Source organism: Podarcis tiliguerta (genome assembly GCF_965153285.1).
Source record: "Podarcis tiliguerta genome assembly, chromosome: 7".
NCBI lineage: Eukaryota > Metazoa > Chordata > Lepidosauria > Squamata > Lacertidae > Podarcis > Podarcis tiliguerta.
The window spans coordinates 54192877-54208744 of NC_139540.1; the positions used below are offsets into that span (position 1 = coordinate 54192877).

General features: G+C 40.1%; 1 protein-coding gene across 4 annotated transcripts in view; it reads right to left on the minus strand.

The window, feature by feature from the left end:
• ZNF516 (zinc finger protein 516) overlaps window positions 1–15868 on the minus strand; it is a 111019-nt gene that overhangs the window by 45063 nt on the left and 50088 nt on the right. The gene's annotated exons all lie outside the window — the stretch shown is intronic.

A 15868-nucleotide genomic window follows, 5' to 3' on the forward strand; every position in this document is an offset into this window, starting at 1 on the left:
CTCTGCTGGCATGCAGAAAAATATTATTCAGCAAATAAATAAAACAAAACTCTAGTGTGTAGAAGGCTAAGCATACTCAGCGGCATCTATGAGCCATAAAATGTAAAAGCCAGGTGACCATCGGCTGAAGTTGGGGGAGGAAAATGGGGGGGGGGGAGAGACTTGTTTTCCTAACTGCTTTACTGTGACGGAGAACATGTGGACCTCCAGATATTGTTCAACACCAACTCCCCTCAGCCACAATATGGCCGATGGTCAGGGTTGATAGGAGTTATAGTTCAGCAGCACCTGAAGAGCTATAGTTCCCCTTTTCCACTGACAGCAGGCATGCATGACTGTCCTTAACTTGTAAGCACATGTCACGATTCTTTAACACTCTTTGAAATGGCAAAGGAGGTTATGGGAGCCTGAATAACTACACAAAAATTGCTGAGGGAAGAAGAAAAGCCAGTAATTTGGGGGAGCGTGATTTCATAACACCTGAAAAATATGGATCTGCAACTTTCTAATAAATAGAAAACTGGGTAGTGACAGACTGTAAGAGAACAATATACATTTGGCCAAGTGACAATGGTCATAAGCAGCAGGTGGCTGAGACCTAATGACAGTTAGCTGCCAGAAAGCAGTAGATAAAGCCAGTCAGTCCCTCGTTCTAGATTAAGCTGCCTCAATGTGACAGTTGCTATTTTCCCCCAATCACATAAGAGGGTTTGAACTTAAAACAGCAGAAAATCTAGCAGGCACTTGTTCCGTTAGGTCTCTGCTTTAAAGCAGGGACTGAGAAGCACGGTCACTGAGGTCAACCCCTCAGAAGCCCAACATTCTGGAAAATGGCTTATCTCTTTTATTTAATGTATTTATCATTATGTGCTCACAGTGGCATACCTGGTTTTCCTCCTCCCCATTTTACTCTCAAAGCTACCCCGTGAAGTAAATTAGGCTGAGAGACAATGACTGACCCAGTAAGCCCCATGGCCAAGTAGGTATTTGAACCAGGTCGTAGTCCAAAATTTTGTCTGGAAGAGAGTAAGACTGCTTGATTTAAGGAAAAGAGGGATACAATTAACTTTCAGACCACATGTAACATATATATTTCCAGTTGAGATTTTAGGTTTAATAAGGTTTACTGGGGTTTGATATTTCACTCAACCTTTTGGTGAAACTATTTTTTTTCTTTTTTAATTACATTTTAAAAAATAATTTTGTCATGAAAGCAAATGAGAAGTGAGTCTCTAATGTACTGTTCTCTTTTTATTCCAGCTAAAATAAAATAAGAATGTTATAAAATATAGCTCTGATTTCACATTAACCATACTGTCAGAATGTGAAAATTTATAGGAACTTCAGGTATGCCTTAATAGAAAAGTAAATAAATGCCTTCCCCCGCCCTCTTCTGGCAGTCATCCCATAATCAATTCAACAGTAATCAGTTGTGATGCTAAACTAAGGATTACTTCAGGTGGGGGAATAAACTGGATGAACAGATGGTTGCTAAGAAACAAAAGGCCCCTACTAGCCAAATAGAAAACAGTAAGTTAAATACAAGAATATGAGACAATGAGAAGACTAGAATTATCCATGATGGCAATGCCTTTCATTAAGACCACTTCTGATTGTTCTGCCACTTAATTCTCCAACATAAAACCGCCTGAAACACTTTTATCATAAAGGAAATGGGGAAAAATAATCCCATTTCCTCTTTTGCCCAAAAACATATTTTTCCCCTTTGTGAGGCGACTTTTCTAGCAATGGTTCACGAGTCATGTGCCACTTCATTCACTTACAGGAAGTGTGTGTGTAAAAATCCAGTGCTTGAGGAACCAAAAACACAAAACCGTTTGGGAATCTAGTCTCTTTGTGCTCTTATAGAAATGCTGACCCACTGTAGATTTATGGGCTAGGAGAGAGAATTTACACTGAAGGAAAGAAAAAGATGGATATATTTTTCCAAGATTAGAAACAAAGAAGCATGAGAAAATTCCCCCATGCTTTCCATTGAAGGAAAGGCTGGGGGAAAGAACAAACTGCCCAATTATACATTGCCCATCTACCTCAACACTGACTAGCAGCTCTGCAAATTGTCATGCCCGGTTCCCATCCACTTGCAGACCTATTGAGACCTTCTGCACTCAAAGCACGTGCTCTCTGAGCAAAGACATTTAAAACCGTTTCCTGCCGGTGAAGGTAGCTTGAACACATTTGTTGTGCGGCATTTCATGAGAAAGGTGTGTGTGTGTGTCTGTGTGTTCATTCAACTATATCCACCATGCTTAGAACGTACAGTGGTACCTTGGGTTAAGTACTTAATTCGTTCTGTCCGTTCTTAACCTGAAAAACTGTTCTTAACCTGAAGCACCACTTTAGCTAATAGGGCCTCCTCCTGCTGCTGCGCTGCTGGAGCACAATTTCTGTTCTCAACCTGAAGCAAAGTTCTTAACCCGAGGTACTATTTCTGGGTGAGCGGAGTCTGTAACCTGAAGCATATGTAACCTGAAGCGTATGTAACTCAAGGTACCACTGTATGCCTGTATTCAGCCTATTTCTGGGTTAGCGGAGTCTGTAACCTGAAGCGTATGTAACCTGAAGCATATGTAACCTGAAGCGTATGTAACCCACGGTACCACCGTATGTCTATATTCAGCCTACTGTTAATATATGAGCCTTCCCTCTCCATAAGATTTTTCTGCTAATAGCTACAGTTATTCTCATGCCGCTGTGTGAAATTTACCCAGTCAATGCTAATTGCCTTGCTTAAAAGCCTACCAACTGGTCACAGGCAGACATCGGGAGCTCTGCACCCTAGCTGCTACGGTGCCAGGAAGATTGCCTGCCATTTCACCCTACTCCCCTACCCACACAGTTCCTAAATCTTCTGTGCTTGTATCAGCAGGAAGACAAACAGATCTGCACAGCAGCTATCATGCATTCCCTCCACTGATATGTAAATATCAATTTAATACTAGAATAACCTCAAGCAACCATTGAGTAATTCTTCTCACATGTCATTTTTAAGGCAAAGGTGCATATCTGGCTGTGTGCCAGTTTGAATTCAAAAACTTTGGTCTGCCAAGGTTATAGGTCAGGTTTTTCATAGTATTCATATAATGGCAGATGCTCAGTTTGATTTTGCAACCCCACCCTGTGACTTCAACCATAATCATAAATCTAATTTGTCCATATGTATGATTTCTAGGATTAGTTACCTTGCCTGACACTGCCTGCAACAAATGCCAGCTTTTTGGCTGTATCCACATTATTAAACTGTTATTAGGTATGCCATTATTAATGGTTATAGAAATTATATTTCCAATGTTAAAGGAATATGTTTACTTGTTACAGAGGATATTTTAAAGTGTTGCTTCTTCCAATATTTTATCATTAAGGCCAGAATAGATAACTTGAGAGGTCTCCTGATCCCGTGAAATCCATACAGGATTAGTAATGACCAAATTTTATTATATTTAAGATTAAAAACACTTGCTTATTTATAGGTAAAACATAACTTTCATTAAATGTGCCAACAGCATATATATCCACAATACCACTCCATTTCCTCTCAGAAACACTAAAAGCTGGACTGTGACCAAATAAATACTTAGCAAACATATTTTGTGTACAGAATTAATCTCAAAGGACATTATACTCTAGAATGAATTTGGCAGACTGAGCATCTTCAGTGGGATTTTTGAAAGGTACAACTGAGTGGACCAAAGAAAGCCAACTGAACTGCAATATTCTTTAATGACAAATTAAACATTATCTGCTGAACATTTTTTAAAAAACATATCTCCTAAACCTTTTATTACAGAGCCCAACCCTAATGTGATAAGAAAATCATGGCTTTACACAAAACAATGCCAGTTTTCAATTTCTGGCAGCCAAGCTTTTTTGGCCAGGTTTAGAAGTAATGTCAAAGCAAGCTTTGTGATTGCAAAAATGAACTTGTGTGATGAGCCTTGGGCTTGCACACTGCTCCTTCTCCTTCACACATGACAAGAACTAACCATAGTTACCGTTACTTACATATTTAGAAAACTGATATCCTCCTTCGTAGCTCCAAAAGGCTGTCAAAGTAGTTCACAAAAGAGTTGAATGATAAAATTACCGTATTTTTCGCTCTATAAGACGCGCCAGACCACAAGACGCACCTAGTTTTTGGAGGAGGAAAACAAGAAAAAAAATATTCTGAATCTCAGAAGCCAGAACAGCAAGAGGGATCGCTGCGCAGTGAAAGCAGCAATCCCTCTTGCTGTTCTGGCTTCTGTGATAGCTGCACAGCCTGTATTCGCTCCATAAGACGCACACACATTTCCCCTTACTTTTTAGGAGGGAAAAAGTGAGTCTTATAGAGCAAAAAATACGGTATATTCATATTCCAGTGTAGAATCAGGAAAAGAAATAATATGGTGTCCACGTGGTGCCAGGATTACTCAGTGGCGTTTCCTGCCATCTTCTGTAGCCTCTCCTTTTGTTGGCCCAATGGCCATTGCCTACCAGAGCTCCAGGTTCCTCTAGGTCCTTTGAGGCAGCTGGAGCTTGTTCAGCCAATGACAGAGAGAAGCTTTTATTTACTGGCCATTCCCAACAGGTCTCCTAAGACAGTGGAGTGGAATTGAGTAGGTATAATTTACACAGGCCTGTGCTGCTTAGGGTTACTTAACAAACCAGAATATCAAGCCAAAGTGTGGTCCTCATTCGTTTTAAACATGGGTTGAGATGCAACTTTGGCTGCATTCACATGGCAGCTTATTCCATTTTCACAAAGTTCCCCTGTTAATTCCACATTATAATTGAGTTTTCTCACAATGTAAAAGCTATAGTGGCATGCAGGGCAAGTTTAGCACTCATTCCCATATTATCTGCAAAATGATTTTTCTTTTGAAGCAAATAACACAGTAATGAGCACTAAGCTGGCACTACATTCCACTATAGTTTTGGAAGTGGCTTCTGTGTTGTGGCTAAGCTCAAAACTTAACAGACAAGGAAAAGTTCTAAAAATGTGGGTCAGCATCAGAAGAGGAATCATGAAGTAAAGGGATGTAAAAATAAAATCCAGCAAGAAAAAATTAAAATAATATTTTTATTATTTGTTTTCTAGGTATTTGTAAAACTACAGCTGCACAGCTATCACAGATTATGTTCCATACAAATACCCTGTCAATCATTCACAGACCACTGCTAGATCATGCACCTGCGAGAGTCCACAAATATTCCAGAACACTTGTAATAAATGGCAGCCTTGTCTCCTCACCGTGCACAAAATTACTAGAAGAAATATTAATTATGAACAGTGTATCCAGAATTTTTTTCCTACTATGCTCTTAAAATTTTAACCAAAAAATCACAAAAGCTTAAAATAAAATGACACCATTCAGAGTTAAAGAGATTTTTCTCAAACTGACTGGCTTATGAAAAGCTTGATGCAAAAACTGAGTAGGGCTTTTTCTATGCAGTCGTACCTCGGAAGCTGAACTGAATCCATTCCGGAAGTCCGTTCAACTTCTGAAATGTTCAAGAACCAAAGCACAGCTCCTGATTGGCTGCAGGGAGCTCCTGCAGCCAATCAGAAGCTGCGGAAGCCCTGTTGGACGTTCGGCTTCCGAAAGAACGTTCAAAAATCGGAACACTCACTTCCAGTTTTCGATTGTTCACGAGCCGGAACATTCAACTCCCAAGGCATTTGGGAGCTGAGGTACGACTGTATGAGCTAATGCACCTTTGCAGATGTCTTTTACCTTTATAGTGTGTGGGGGTGTATGCGTGTTTGTGGTGGGAAAGGATGGCAGAGGACAGAAAGGATTTTGTGTATATCAGCCCTGAAAGACAGAATGGTGAGAGTCAAGTTTCTCTGCTATGTAACGTATTCTGCTGTAGTTACCTACACCTTTCCCCATCCTTGGCAGTGGTGTGGGCCTGACCCATTTTCATTCAGACCTTCAACACGCTTGTCCTGTCCTAACCATGATTACAATGATAAATAATGCATCAATATCCTAATGGGCTGACGTAACGGGAGTGTGAATAAATGGAAGCACAGTAAGAAGCTTTTCACCTACAATCAGAGGAAACGGTCAAATCCCATGCATCTCCATACCCTTCCAGCACATCTATTCAAACAATATTTGAAGAATTAAAATTAAACTGAAATGTAAAGTGAGCTTTCAGTAGTTTAAGTAGGGAAAATACTGTTCAAATTGCAGTACCCTTGGTTTCAGCTCATGCTAAATGTGGAGTAATTATTTTGACGTCTGAATGCTAAACATTAGGCCTACACCTCTGTCTTACCTCATTCCTCATATTTGAGTCATTTGGCCTTTGTACAATGTGAGAGTCCTTGAAGACTAATCCTGCTAATGTGTTCAGAATTAATTTGGGTAATTAAGAGAGGGACTGTGGTAGTCACCCATAAGCCTTAGGATCTTTTCTTCATGAAATTGCATGGCAACAATCATGTGGTATTTTAATATTATTCCTATGCATCCAAAGGAGTGAAATGTAAGGATCATTTAAAATCTACACGGAATCAGCCAAGGCATTTCCATGGCTCACATAGATTAGGATGGCTGGAATAGAAATTCAAATGCTAAAAACTGAGTTTCAGGACTGGTATTTGAAATTTGACATTAAATCCATTATTCAATTAACATGTGCTATGTTTTCAGACACTGTAAGGCTGCCATTGACTTTGAGGAAACCAAACCGTACGCAGCTATTACAAAAACAACCAACACTCGGCGAGTTTTCTAATTAAAAAGGGTACCCCAGGGAATGCGAAACAACACCGACAAAACATGTAAACCAAACATACCTGTCCACTTTTCAATCAGGGCAAATCGGGGTTTTTTTAAAAAAAAAAAATCCCTCACAGTCCTCAGGAAAAGTGACCAACCAAAGACCAGTAGGTCCAAGTGAAGGGTGCATGTGTTGAGCTGCCTGCCTGCCTGCCGCCACCTAACCATTCTTTGGGCAGAAACCAGACTTCTCTTTTCTACTTTGTCTGAAATCTTGCAAGATTTTGACACCAAATCCTCTCTCGCACAATGCTCCATTTAAAGCCTTGCTGTGCAAAAGCAAAAGCATTCATCTTTTTTTCATCTGGCAATCCTCAAATACAAACACACATCCACCAGCTGAGGAGGCATGCAAAAATGAAAATTGTATCAAGGATGCAACCAAAAGGATAATCCCAAATTGTGGTGTAAGAGTGGGGAGGCAAAGAGAAAAGGATAAAAGGAAAATCACAACTGTTGTAGGTATTTTCTTCCGCCTCACAGCTGTTTGGCAGCCAGCTGTCAATCACAACAGAAATGCTTGCACAGGCAAATTCATTACTTGTGGCTCTGTCAGAAATTGCGAATCAGCTGTCAAAATCTGATCCTGAATTTTGGACATTTAACTTTAAATATCGTCCACAATCTGAGACTGCATTTTCAACATTTTGACCAGAATGTGGCCATTGCTTTTCCACTGAGCACATCTATATTGTGTTTCCCTAAACCTTTCCTTTTTAAGGGACTTCTGGAGCAACTGAGCTATGGCTCTTCCCATATCTAGTTGGCAATTGAACATCTGCATCAAGGAGAAACATTCCTACTTGTGTATGTTCCCTACACACCCCTGATGTTTCAGGGGTTAAAATCACACAAAGAACCTACATGCAAGAGCCTACAGGTTGCCAAAGTTCAACCAACGTGTGGAGGGATGCAGAAGCAGCAACGGTGGTGGATGACAGTGGATGGACCTGTTAGGGGACATTCGGCACAGAAACATGTGTGCATACCTTTAAGAAGTTTCTGGGATTAATTGGCTGCAGGTGGCCGTTGCTATAAAGGAAAAAAGCTGAGTTTTGTAGCCTGCCTGCAGGAATAACACCCACCAGAGTTTGTGTTTATTGTTTAGTAATAAAGTCTTCGTTTTAGTTTGGGTTTTTACACCTATGTCTCCTGGAGTCACTCTGTCCTCTGCCACCGGCTGGAAATCTCCCTCCAACAGGACCCACCTGGATGGAGCTTATATTAAAGAGAACAAAATATTGGTGCTCTCCCATAATTCAGTCTACTTCTGTATCAGTCTTGCTGATATTTCTGTGTGATTTCCTACACTACCTGTACAGGAAATCCAAAGAAACATTAAATACATGCATATATTTTCAAGGTCCTTTTAGCTCTCCCCACTAAAAATGCTTTGGTAAGGATAAGATAAAAATGAACTCTTTCTCGCTGAATGTTTTTTATTTTGTGATTTAAGTGATTAATGGCTCCTATAAGGCATTTTTAGTTGAGATTGAATGCAGTAAGAGGGGGAGAGAAAAAGACAACCAAGGTCAGTAAAAAACAAAACAAAACAGAGCAACAGCTGTTAGCATCTGCTGAGGTAGCCCCACTGTAGCTGTAATGAAAAACCCAATATAGTCTTATTATTTGTTTCTTTAACAAGACAGACTTCTTGGGGGCTGGGAGGGGGATCAGCGTGGCTACAAAGAGTAGTCGTGTTGTGTGGCGATTCCTGTACCCTTCTGAATTAACTAAAACCCTAAGCATAATCCACAGAAAGTTAGGAGTGCTTAAATTCCATACATTTTCATGGGAGACTCATAAGATTTTTATTGCTTGCATGCTCTATGTGTGTCAGTGATCCCTGAGTCTTAGCATCATTCAAAATAGCAGTAATGCAGGGCTGCATTAGAAATGGAACTTTTCAAATCCTAACAATAGACAAATCATATCTCTGTCAGCCTGAAAATGCATATCTAAATTTATTTATTTACAATATTTATTTATCACCTCGCATTAAAATAAGGCCAAGGCAGTGTACAATAAGTCACTTCAATAGAAAACAATACAGTACACAATAAATGTACTCCATCAAAAGCAACATATTACAATTATAGTATCTGGGAATACGTCAGATGGTACATATGTTTAATTAGATGCCTATCCATTCTTAAGGAAATCAGCCCTGAGTGCTAACTGAAAGGACAGATCCTGAAGCTGAGGCTCCAATACTTTGGCCATCTCATGAGATGAGAAGACTCCCTGGAAAAGACCCTGATGTTGGGAAAGATGGAGGGCACAAGGAGAAGGGGACGACAGAGGACGAGATGGTTGGACAGTGTTCTCGAAGCCACAAACACGAGTCTGACCAAACTGCGGGAGGCAGTGGAAGACAGGAGTGCCTGGTGTGCTCTGGTCCATGGGGTCACAAAGAGTCGGACACGACTAAATGACTAAACAACAACAACAATTAGATGCCACAAATCTGCACAATCCTCAGAGCGTCTTACAAAGCCCCCTAACACTAAAATGTTCAGAATTCAGTATACTGTATAGCAACCTATATTTCATTTTGTTGTTATAGATAATCTACTGAGAAATGAAGCGAAAAAGCACAAGATGACCCAGTGCACATACTAAAACAAAGGTAAACCATAGTTAGGGCTGAATGGATGAGAGTGCAGATAGTTAGAAGAAAACTCACGATATATATATATAACACACGTTGAAATGTGTGTGTGTGTGCTTTTATATAGAAAAATTGCAGGCAGCTGGATACGTCAGTTCCAAAATATTTTGAATATTTATTCCAGACTTGTATGCCCACAAATACGTGGTGGGGAGACGTATTCCAGTCCTGGACAGAAAACTCAACTGTATTTTTAAACAAACCTACAAAGCTGTGAAATAAGAATTATGAGTTGTGCCTTGGCCAGCAACATTCTAAAACTAAAATTATGGAGTTATAGAAGATATAAATAATATGTACCAGTATGTAATTCCTAAAAGTCCATTATTTATAGCAGCCACCAAATAAAGCATTTCCCATCACCTCCAAAAATGATAAACTAGACGACCACAAATGAATGGAAGGGGGGGGGGTGTGTGAGAGAGAGAGAGAGAGAGAGAAAGAGACTCCTCTTCTCAATTATACATGATCTATGAATAACAGCATCAAAAGGCTGCTTCCAGATGAGTTCAGAGTTGCAACAGGACTCAAGAGAATAAGACACTTCTATGGTGTCAACTAAAGAGCCCCATACGGATGAAGGCGCTCACATGCAAACCTGCAAGTCCCGACTTAAGTAATGATTTTTCCATTGATTTCAACATGCAAGACAACTCTACTCATGCAGTTCCACTAGCTTGCACTGATCTGGCACTGACATGAAACTTTGGATTAGAGTCAGCATATCTACTTCAACATGTTAACACACCTGAGTTAGCACATTTTGACTAACTTGAGTAATCATGTGCTACCTACATAATTAAGCCCTAAAGGCAAATGCCAACCTGAGGGAAATACAAGCTGAATTGAAACCTAGGCATGTCTCCCAGTGACTCTGAATTTAACTACTTGTGCTGGTAGTCGTTTAAACAGATTGCGTTCCCAGTAACTCAAGCTTTACTTCTCTGGCTTTGTCCTGGACCCAATCCCAACCCCACTAAAAAAAAGCAAACAGGTGCCTAAAATGCAGTCAAGTGGTGCTAAATCTCAATAGGCAGGCAGATCAATCCTATACAGTATTCACATTACGCCAGGGAGTCAAGGAGATATGGACCACAGCTACATGGGAAGAACAATGGATGTACTTTGAAGCCCAGGAGTTAAGACACATACAACCAAAGAGTACAAAAATGGTGAGAGAAAGTTACTACAAAGGCTCAGAATTGAGCACTGACAAGGTAAAAAAGGACACCTTCTTCAGTGCATGGTCTGTTTTTACTTATTATACAAACAAGAAAGAGCATGAAAGGTCTCAGCCATCAGCTTTTGCAGGAATAGGGACCATTCCTGACTTCTTCCATTCCATTTCTGTTTTAATATCTTGTTGTTATAACTTTGAAGTATACTAAAATTAATATAGAAGGTGTCATGATCCCTTCATAAAACCAAAATTGACTGTGATGCAATATATAGTTTTTGCCTCTCTTTCCTTCCGCTTTCTTTCTTTCTCTCTGGGACTCATTTAAATGTATGGAATTGTTTGTATTGTGTTTATTAAAATTACTAGCAAAATGTTGTTGTTGTTTTTTAAAAAATGGTGGCAAAATGGCATACGTGCACCATCATCTATACAAGGCTGTTGGGTCAGGCTAATGTTCTCACCGTGGCCACCCAGACACATGTGGGAAACCCACAAGTGGAACCTCGGCAAAACCTTAAGAGCATAAGGAAAAAAAATATCCCTGGCATAATATACCCAAGTGTTACCTTCACACAGAAGGAGTCAATGAACTCACAGTGAACTACAGCTCAGGTTGGAGAGGAGGGCAAATAAAATTCAACAATTCTGACTAAAACAACACTTAAAGACCACTTTACGACCACTAAAGATTGTTCCAAACTACATTTTAAAGATTTTTCTAGAAATGTCAGGTGTACAGATTCAACTTATTGCATCTCTAATTACAAAATGAGTTTTCCTTTCGCTGTGAAAAGGTCAACAGCTAGAAACACTTGCTTGTTCGTTAACGAGGAAACCTCAACAGCAGGTTTCACACCACAAAGCCTTATGATAAAATTAAATATGAGCAAATAAAAAAAAGACTTTGGTGGAACTGTTTGGTTAAGATGAAACAGAAATGGCAAAGGCAATGAAGGAGCAAGAAAGAGTATGAGGTGCACGTAATTAAGAGTTTACTACCAGCCTCATACTCAGAGTTGCTCAGAAATTCTAAGAAACCAAAAAAAATCAGTGCAGTTTCGAAAAGTACAGCACACCATCTTCATTCAAAAAGATATCCAACTGTCTCCAAATTTAGAATAAAGATGTGCTTGCTGATCTCAGGAACCAACATGCAAAATTTCATCAAGATATCTTAAGGGAACGGACAAACAGCTTTCCAAAATATATAGGAGATTCATACCAATGCATTTAATTACAATCTTAATTGGGGGTACTGTAAAATAAAACAACACACTAGCCTGTAGCACATGTAGATCACCTGTAAGGCAACAATGCAATGAGTAGGGAATGGGGCTGTAATTTTAGCCCTGCCTCTGACATTGTGTTTGCTTCATGTAAAACACAGATGCTGTTCACGATTCTGTGTAGGAACCTCAGCATGCAAGTTCCTGCTCAAATGAAGAGACACGTGGTAATACAGGTGTCCCAATCTTGCAAAAACTCTTGCAGGAGCTTGCTTGTCAATTCTCTTTACATACAACTGTGTGCAGCATGCGGTGGCTGCAAGAAGCAGGTGCTATGCTGAAGGTGAGGGCTCAAAGCGCGCCTCAGCTCACAACTTAGGTGGAATCTACACACATATAAAAAATGTTCTGAAAATGCTTTTTAAAAAGCATTTTTAAAAATACATTGAATTTTCCATAAGGCTCACCATTGCCATCTAGTGTCACATTGTATACTGCACTTAAAGCACACTTAAAATTTTTTTTTTGCAGCTGTATAGCTGAGTCCTTGAAGTGATACGGGTAGCGCTAGGACTTGATGATCATAAGGTCGGCAGTTCGAATCCCCGCAACGGGGTGAGCTCCCGTTGCTTGGTCCCTGCTCCTAGCAGTTCGAAAGCACATCAAAGTGGAAGTAGATAAATAGGTATCACTCCGGCGGGAAGGTAAACAGTGTTTCCGTGTGCTGCTCTGGTTCACCAGAAGTGGCTTAGTCATGCTGGCCACATGACCTGGAAGCTGTACGCCGGCGAGATGAGTGCCGCAACGCCAGAGTCGGCCACGACTGGACCTAATGGTCAGGGGTCCGTTTACCTTTACCTAGCTGAGTCCTTACTTAAAAGGCTGCTGGTCTACGCACAAGTAATATGGGCATACGGCTTCTGAGTTTTCTGCGTGCTGTGGAGTGATTTCTCTATCACCTGGCAACATGCAAAACATGAGTGTGCCCCTTACAAAGACTATAATCAAAACACATTGGGCTAAACTGAATAAATTATCAATCTGTGTACCTCAGAGGTTCTATCCACTCTATAACAGCAGCATTTTATCCTCTGTTTTGCCCTTAAAACACTTTGGCAACGCACAGTCTGGCTGATAAACCAATGAACCCACTATATCTCACTGAATTCCAGCTAATTCATTTGTGAAGTGAAGCCCTACATTGAAAAGAAAGAGGGAAGGGGGGGAATCTATTTTGCTCATTGGTGATTGCTTTTTCATAAGAACTGGTTCTTAAAATGATCTATGATTGTGACAGAAAGGCTTATATAAGGTAATGTCTTTTGTAGTTACATTCATTTAGTTTGGTAGAACAGGTTAGTTTAACAACTAATTTTAGCATAAATACATCATACCCTTAATTGCTGATGCTAGTAAATATGAGCTTATGCAAACAGCATGAGGCACATCAGGCAACACCAATGTTGCTACAGTTCAGGAACCTTCTACTGCTGTTTTTAGTGTTTAAATCATTCTATAACCTGTGGATTCTATCCAACATCAGCCAACATGGAAGAGCAGACCTACTTCAATTAATTTAAAGGAATATAAGATTTCACAGATACAATTTAAGGTACACACATGTGACAAACACTGCTGCAAATGGTGCATGATACATGTGCCCTCCTAAAGGGTTCCGATTGATTTCTGTTCTTTATTAACCTTAGTTTTAAAAGCAAGCCATAGTTTACTGTACACAAGCAGAATGCTGGTACGCACCATTGAAAAGTTCTTACTCTGCTCCTCTCTTTTTCCTGCTACCACCCCCCTGCTGGATGACAAACCAGGGTCTGGCTTGTTGTGGCACATGAATACAGCTCGTGCTTTGCTTTCTCCAACAAACCACAAGCACAAACCTTGGTTATCACTTGTGGCTCGCTTTGGAGAGAAACAAAACAGTAGGACAAGTTTCCGAATACCGTGACAAGCCAGACTCTGGCGAGGAGTAGAACATTTTGGCAGCATGCACTAGCATGCTGTTCATTCACAGTAAAGCGCAGTTCGTTTATAATTAAGGTTTAATTTGGCATGTGAACCAGGCCAATGTGTGAATTGCTCTTCAATATAGCGACAGTCAGTGTTATATAAATTTCGTTCTGAACTGTGCTGATTACTACCACAACGAAGCTCCTAACAGCAGGCTAAAACTCTCAAAACTCTAATCAGCCAACTCTCAGGGGACGAAAATGTCAGTAGGAAAACACTGTTTAACCAAAAACAAAAATATAAACAACTTGTAGGAAAGAAATTCTCTTCTCTTAGAATCCAAGAGAGCCTTATAAACAAAGAGAAATAAACAATGCACAATAATAAAACAACATTGTACAAAAGCAGTCACAGTAGTGTTTCTTCAAATATTTACATTGCTTCTATTTGGAGAATTACTTGTTCCATTTAACCAGAATCAGACTCTGAGGACTGCAGTAATCCAGAGAGATTAATTACATCCTTTCAAGTTTTTCGAACAACTTTTGAAGGCACAGTAGAGAGAGAGAGAGAGAGAGAGAGAGAGAGAGAGAGAGAAGAATGCACACTTCTCTCATTGATAATTGTTAGGCAATCTGAGTGCTTTGGGTTACATCAGCAAAACAGGACTGCCACCAATTATTGAATCAAGAAGAGTATTGCATAAATGGGAACAAGATATCCTGTATGTGGTGATACACATTAACTGATAACAAAGACCATGATATTGTTCAGAGGCACTGGCATCCTAAATATGCTTCCTAAATCTTTTGACATAAATGAAACTGGATTCAAACCAACACTTCTAAGAAGCTAATGATACATTGCAACAGCACAACCCATTTGGTATAATGATAGCAGTGTTGAATGCCTATTAAAGGGGTGCTCTAAAATGGAATCATGGACACATATTCCCACCTCCCTTTTCTATATTTTAACTACTCTTTATTTTATTTTTTTAAAGCAAACAACTCAGGGTTGCTGCCATCATGTCCATTTAGTTCATCAAAAAAATAAAAATCGGGCAAATTCAACAAAGGCATGCTACAATTTCCTGTGTAAGATTTACATATGACTAATTCTCCGGGCAAGAATTAATGCCATGGTTTCTTAGCACAGTCAAAGTAGCTACTAGATAGTGGCTTCAAATCATGGATTTGCAAGCAGGATGCAGAAGCTAAATTGCAAATGAGAAGAGAGAAGGATCAGCAAGCCCCCATTCCAGCTACTTGCCGTTCCCTATGGTTGGAAACCATCCCATGTTATGTTGAGGATTCAAGAATAATAATTATTCCAAATCAGGAACCTTGGTATGTTTAATCATATACAAGGTCCTTTTCAGAGACACACACAGCAGTGCTGGTGCAGTTCAATGCACCAGGCAGGATAAGTAGCTATGTGGGTGGGGCCAGTTAGACAGGTCTTTCTCACCCAATTCACATCTCACCGAGAGGGACTGTGCTCATCTGGTGGGAAAGATCTACTGAAATGGCCTTCTTTGTTTTTTAATTTATGGATGACTTGTGCATGTTCCCCAATAGCCTGGAATCACACCGAATGCAAGTGGTTGCAACACTGCTCTCTGTGGGTATGTTTGTTGAATTTGAAGGCAACCATTTAAAGGCATTGGAGGTTGGATTCAGACTAAGTTAAAGGTAAAGGGACCCCTGACCATTAGGTCCAGTCATGGCCGACACTGGGGTTGCGGCGCTCATCTCGCTTTATTGGCCAAGGGAGCCGGCATACAGCTTCTGGCGAACCAGAGCAGCGCACGTAAACGCCGTTTACCTTCCCGCCAGAACGGTACCTATTTATCTACTTGCACTTTGAGGTGCTTTCGAACTGCTAGGTTGGCAGGAACTGCTAGGTTGGCAGGATCAGACTAAGTTAGGCACACCTAAATCAAATGTAGCTTACATTAATCATGAATAACATTCCACAATGTTTCCACATTTCAACAGGACCTAGGTTCAACTAATTTAATCTGGATAGAACT